Below are 6210 nucleotides of genomic sequence, written 5' to 3'. Positions count from 1 at the left end.
TTTGAGGCTGGACTAGATGATCTTTAAAGGTCCTGTCCAACGCAAACCTTTCTGTGATTCTATGGTTCGTGGTGCTGTCCTGTGGTGTCAGATGGTTCTTGTCAGAGATGTGAGCCCACTCACCGTCGCTGGTGCTTCCCGGCCGTTTCACCCACAGGCCCCTCTGCTTGTGAGGCACCCGAGGTGGCTGGACAGCCAGGCCCACCAGCAGTAACCCCCGGGGTGCCAGCAGCCCCCTCCAGCACACGCCCATCTCCTGTTTTGTGAGATCCACACTCAGGTCCTTCTGCTCCTTCCCACACTCACCAATTCAGGCAGCAGCTTGCCCCAGGGCAATGATACCACGTTTTTTCCTGAGTCCCAGGCAGATGAGCCCCATCACATGTCCATTGCTTAGATGCATGTCCCAGCTCCCTGGCGTCCTTCACATACTACCCCCAGTTCCCTCTGCAAAGCCACTCTCACCTTTTCCCCCCCAGGAAAAGGTAGGTGCCACTTTGTCCCAAAGCACCAGGCCTGAGGCAGTGCTGGGACGATGGGCTGAGGGTCCAGCTACCAAAGGTTGGTGTGAGTGCTCCACACTCCATGACTGACTCCCTTCTTCTTGCCAGACCCCTGGCAAGTGGCAGGGCCCACAGACAGCAGGAACCCAGTTTCCCCACAAGGGCCCCTGTTCTTGCCAGCTCCTTGTCTCTCTCTCCTGCAACCAGCTCATCCTGGAGCAGTCAAGCAGCCCATCATGCTCCCCAAAGCTTGGTCATGGCTCCCTCCCTTCCCTCCTCGCCCTCTCCCCACCCACTGCCTCTGTCCCCCTGCAGATACCAGCCCCTGCCTGCTGCCCTGGGGGCAAGGGCATCCAGCCCCCGCTGGCCTGCAGCCGATCACAGGCAAAGGATGCTTGGAGGCCATTACTTTGCAGTTTTTCATAGTATCGTTCTCACTTTGTGTTTGAAAAACTGCCTCTTCTGCCCTTCTCGGCAGGGGCCGAGGGAGACTTCGTGACACTGCGGTAAGTGGTATTAACTAACCTTTGCCAGTGACCTGCCTCTCTTGTTTCATTTTGAGCCAGGGGCAGCAGGTATTAATTTATCTTTGTCCTTATTGGTTCTTCTACTCAACTTGCTGGAAAACAAGCCCCAAAAATCCCCAGCCTTGATATTTACCAAGAGACACGGAAACTACTTTGATTACCATGGGTGCCAGACTGTGCTGAGCGGTGCTGGCACCAGTGTGGCCCATGGCTGGGCAGCAGGACTGGAGCCAGGGAAAACTCCCGTGCTGCCAGGATGATCACAGAGAAATGAGAAAATCCGACCACTGCTTCTGTGAGCCTGGAAATATCACCTGGCTCCCCGTGCCTTTGTGTATTTTTTGCTTACTTGTGATCAATGCTTGCTGGCGACTGGAGCATGGGAGCAAGCTGGTGGGAGGCAGGCACCAGCCATGGGAACGGGACCGTGGGCATCCCCTGCCCGCATGGAGGCACCGTGCTCCTGCTGGGCTCGGGAAACTGCCCTGGAGGGCAGAGCCGTGTGGGTCACTTGTCCCTGGTTAAGGGCATGAACCTCCCTGCACCGTGTGGCTGGTGGGGTGGCCAAGGGCATCTCCCAACTGGGACGTGGGGGCAGGCAGGGTGGGTGCTGTCAGAGGTGTAGCCAGCCCCGCTGGCAGGGAGCTCACTGGCAGCAGCCCTGCCACCAACCCTTGCTGTCCAAGGAAAAAACCCTTCCGTGCTGCCAGGAGGTCTCCCTGGCTCTTGCTGGGCAGGGCCGCTGGTAAGGGCTGGCACCCATGACAGCACGGCTGGGGTTTGCTTTTTCTGAAAAGGCAGGGGCCTGGGAGCAGCTGCCATCTCGGGCTGCCTCCCCCACTACCACTGGCTTTTAATTCTAGGCAAAGCTGGTGCCTGTGATGCTCCCGCAAGCCCCAGTGCCCGCAGCAGCCTCGGCGGCTCTGCCTGCACACAGCTGGGTCTCCTGCTCGGCACAGGCATGTTTCAGCTCCTCACTGCACATGTGAGGAGAAGGTGGAGGAGGAGCTGGGGCTGGAGCTGGGGCTGGTAGGGAGGCACAGAGCAGCTCGCACAGGCCAAAACCGGGCTCTGCAGCCCAGGTATCGCCTGGGGCCGAGTTCAGGTCGAAGCTTGGCTGCAGATGCAGCGTGTGGTTGTGGGATGAGAGACCCTAACATCACTGAGCCTTTGGGTTTGTCTATCAGGGAGTGCAAGGAGTTAATCCAAATTAGCTAAAGCGGTGGGCTGGTGTGGTGGTGTATAACCCTCCACCAGATGCCCTGCTGCTGAGTTAAAGTGGCTTTACTTCAGTTTGGCTTTTTTCGGTGGAGTGACTGACTCAAGTGGACGCCAGCCTGGGGGATACATTTGGCAGAGCGGGCAGCAGGTATGACTGCCCGTGGTGATAAGTTCTTTGTGAGCAAAGCCTGCCCGGGGGGAGGCAGTGAGCCCAGCTGTACCAATACCGCTTGAATTCTAAGTAAGACCATCTGCCAAGGGGTTTATTGCACTTCAGTCACTTCCAAGTTTAATACAGCTTAGCCATTCTGACTGTTTCTGTGCAGACAGGCTCTCGATTCCCCATCAGTAAAGGAATGGCCGCCTTCTCCCCAGCCCTGTATCCAGCTGTCTGTGCACAGAGCGTGAGCGGGGTGCCACGGGGTTTGGGGAAAGGTTAGCCCCTGGGGAGGAGGAAAAACTCTTGTCGCTCGAGGCAGGAGGTGGGTCACCGTGGGTAGCACTGACTTCTCCACATCCCCGTCCAGCTCGAGGGACTCTGCTAGACAAAAAGGCCCCATGTTAGCAAGCTGATGGGCTTTTCCAGCCCTGGCTCCCAGCGCTGCGAGCTGGAGCTCCTAGGAAATGCCAGCAAGAAGCTCCTTCCAGAAGCCCACGTGGGTCTCAGCAACAGCAGAGTTTGGGTCTGTGTGACAGCGAGGTTTCACTGCAGCCTGTCACGTCTCAGATGAAGCTTCAGGAACAGGATCCTTTGCCAGTAACCACCACCTTGTGCTGATGTTATCTAGTTTCTGCAGAATGAACTTGCTGAGTTGTCATCTGTGGTGCCGTCAGGGGAAGTCCTGACTCCTGACACTGCAGTTCCTGCCGCTGCTTTGCCATGGCCCCAATTCCAGCAGCATCATCCGGGCTGGATGGATTTGCTGGACGCCTGCTTGTGCTGAAATGGCGAGGGATCTCCAGGGGGAAGTGGGCAGCAAGGCTTTAACGCAAGCCTGTGGGCTCCCAAATCCAGTGCAGCCTTTAGGCAGGCTAACACGTAGTTTCTGGTTGAGGGTAAGATGGCTACTGACAGCTCATTGCAAGGTGATGCTGAGCACCCAGTGACCAGACAGGGGGTTTGTGCTAGAGCTAACGTGTGCATCGGCAAATGCCTCCCACTACGTGGGCTACCAGCTCCTGCGGCAGAGGCAGACTCCGTGGGTGCCAGGCAGAGTCACTGCTGCATTACGTAGAGGTTTGCCGAGTGAGGCATCCCTTTTCTTCTGTGCAGACCTTCCCTGTAAGCAAAGTGACCTGATTCATTCACCAGCTCCAGCCGGCAGATGACGGATGAGTAGCTAAGCTAGTCGAGGCGCTGGTGCCTGCTGTGTGCCCAGGCAGGACGATGGCACCCCACGCTGCCAGCGTTACAGGCTGGCAAAACCAAACTCACTGGTTCAAACAAACTCCCCTGGGTGCAGGCACGAGCTGTTCCCTGTGTCTGCGAGGGAGAGGTGCAGACCTGACTTAAATGTGGCTGCAGGCACCCGCTCTGCTGCCTGTAGGACACCTGCAGGTCCACTGGCTCCCATGCACAAGTTTTAGGAGCAACGCAAGCTGCCAGCGTACCATGCCGGGCTGCCTTGCATGTGACATGGAGACTTGTTCAGACAGGGGTTTGGGGCACGTTTCTTCACCTGATAGCAACCATCTGCCAGGGCTGCAGGGGCCGGGGCTGCTCGGTGGCGGGGTTTGTACGCTGGGGCAGCAGCACCTCAGCATTTCTCCCAGCCATGCTCTGGAGCATGCCTAAGCACCAGCTGGCACCTAAGTGGTTTAGATGAGAGTGCCAGTGGGTTCAAGGCTGTCTCCAAATTCAGGGTAGAGCTACCCAGTGGGTCCTGCTCACTGTGCAGCAGTGGGGAAGGAGGAAGGCTGCATGAGGAATGGGATGAAGAAGAGTACATCCACCCTTTATAACCGTAATGCCATCATAGGTGGCTGTGGGGCAGCTTTCCTGGGGTGCTGTGTTTGCTTCTGGTTGGCCCGCTGTGAAAACAGGAGACATCCAAAGATGGGTGCTGACCTAAATTAGGGCTGCAGGAAAATTTCCCTATGTGGAGACTAAAAGTACCACTAGTTTAGAGCGGAAACTAGTGAAATGCCGTGTGATAGAGATGTGCGGAGCAATGCCTAGCTTAGAGATAAGTCTGTTCCTCTGCTCACCCCCTCACAAGATGTTCAAAGAAATGGAAAGACAACTCATTTCAAACTGGTAAATTGACACACTTCTCACAGAGCCAGCAAACTGGTTTGTGCAGGTGGACAAGATGGCCTGTCGGCCAACAGTTTCAGAGGGCTCACAAGGGATTGGGTGTTGATATGAAAAACAAGGATACCCAAAACTCAGGTCAAAAACTTTGGTTTAAAAAAGATAGAAGGTGGCACGGTTCTTGGACACCTACTTCGGCATTCAGGTAAGGAAGGGCAGGAAGGAGTTTCTGCCTTTTTTCTGTCCCTCTTGGAAGCTGGTGTTGGCAGTTGTTAGTGATGGCAGAAGGACCTGCTCTTCAAGCCAGGGCCTTGCAGCAGCACTGCTGGCACTGCACAGGGTGCAGCGCTTCTCCCTCACCCCCCCTCCAAAGCACTGTCAGGGATGAGGTGCCCCTGAGTGCTTGCACATCAGCTCTGTCTGGGCACTGGCAGCCACTGCCAAAGCCATAGGAGAAGCAGCCTTGCCCCAGGAGGCTATTTAAGGAGCACCTCTGTCATGCTGGGGCACTGAAGTGCGAGGGTGGAAAGCTCAGATCGATGGTCACCTTAAACTGTCCCCTCTCCCTCCCTCTGCCTGCTGCTCTGAGCCCCTGGGAAATTTGTGGTGGTTTGCAAGCCCTCTGAAATAGCCAGCACACAGCAGGTCTTCCCTCACGTCCAGGCAGTGGACTGTGAGTGTTCCTCCTCGTGTTTCTCTCAAAAAGGTGCTGAGGAGCCCCGAGCCAGATGGGGGTGCAGGGGAACGGACCAGGCACAGGGCAGGGGCTCAGCTCTGCCGCTGCCTGCCCCGGCAGCCCGCTCTGGGTCGGGCTCTCTCCCGGGGAGCTGCCAGCAGGCAAGAGCTGTGCGTGCCAGCCAGCGGGTACACCAGCGGGTGCCAATGCAGTGCCCGTGCATTTGGGGCTTATATGCATTTGCGTGTGTTCTAATAACTCTGCCGGTGCGGTACTGCCGCTCAGCGTTACTTGCACAGGCACCAAGTGTTCCTTCTGCGCGGCTCCCTTGCCCTCTCCTTCACGGGCGCTCTGCTCCACGCTGCCTGTCCTCCCTTGTGCTGCCTCCGACCCGCTGTGCTCCAGCACCGCTTGTGCAAGCACCATGCACGCCCTGGGCACAAGCTCACTGCACACGCGCCCATCAGCGCAGCTACTTGTGCTAAACACCTCCTCCAACCGCGCTGCGTGAGCTGATGGGTTTGGGAAGAGCTTGTTCCCACCAAATGGGGTGGGGGGGAAATGGAGAACCAGTGTATACACCCCCCTAAGCCAAAAGTGCAGCAGATCCCATTGACATGGGAGTACAGTACTAGCATGAGGGCTGTTCACAGCATCTCCTGCTGAGATGGGTGTCTCAGAGTCTAGCTGCAAGAACATCCCCTAAATAAGCTGTACTCAATCCTTGGGAGGCTTGAACATGTCTTAGGTGATGGGTGCTGTTGAAGAATATTTTCCTCTGAGTGCAGTCATGGAACAGTCACATAATACACTCAAGAGTCACGTATTAATTTAAGAGGCAAGTAATGCGTTCACCCTCCACCCCCATGCCATGGGGCATGGCTGCAGCCAATGCCCTGTGAACATTAAATGCCCCGTCAGGCTGTGGTCATCCCCTGGGAGCACAACTGTCGCTGCTTGGTTGCTGTGGTTGGATTCACTGCAGCACTAGTGGAGGCCCAAGGTTGGGTCCTGCTGCCACAGTGGCAG

Source organism: Egretta garzetta, unplaced genomic scaffold (genome assembly GCF_000687185.1).
Source record: "Egretta garzetta isolate BGI_Z169 unplaced genomic scaffold, ASM68718v1 scaffold79, whole genome shotgun sequence".
NCBI lineage: Eukaryota > Metazoa > Chordata > Aves > Pelecaniformes > Ardeidae > Egretta > Egretta garzetta.
The sequence above is the reverse complement of the archived record's forward strand: the minus strand, read 5'-3'. Positions refer to the sequence as shown.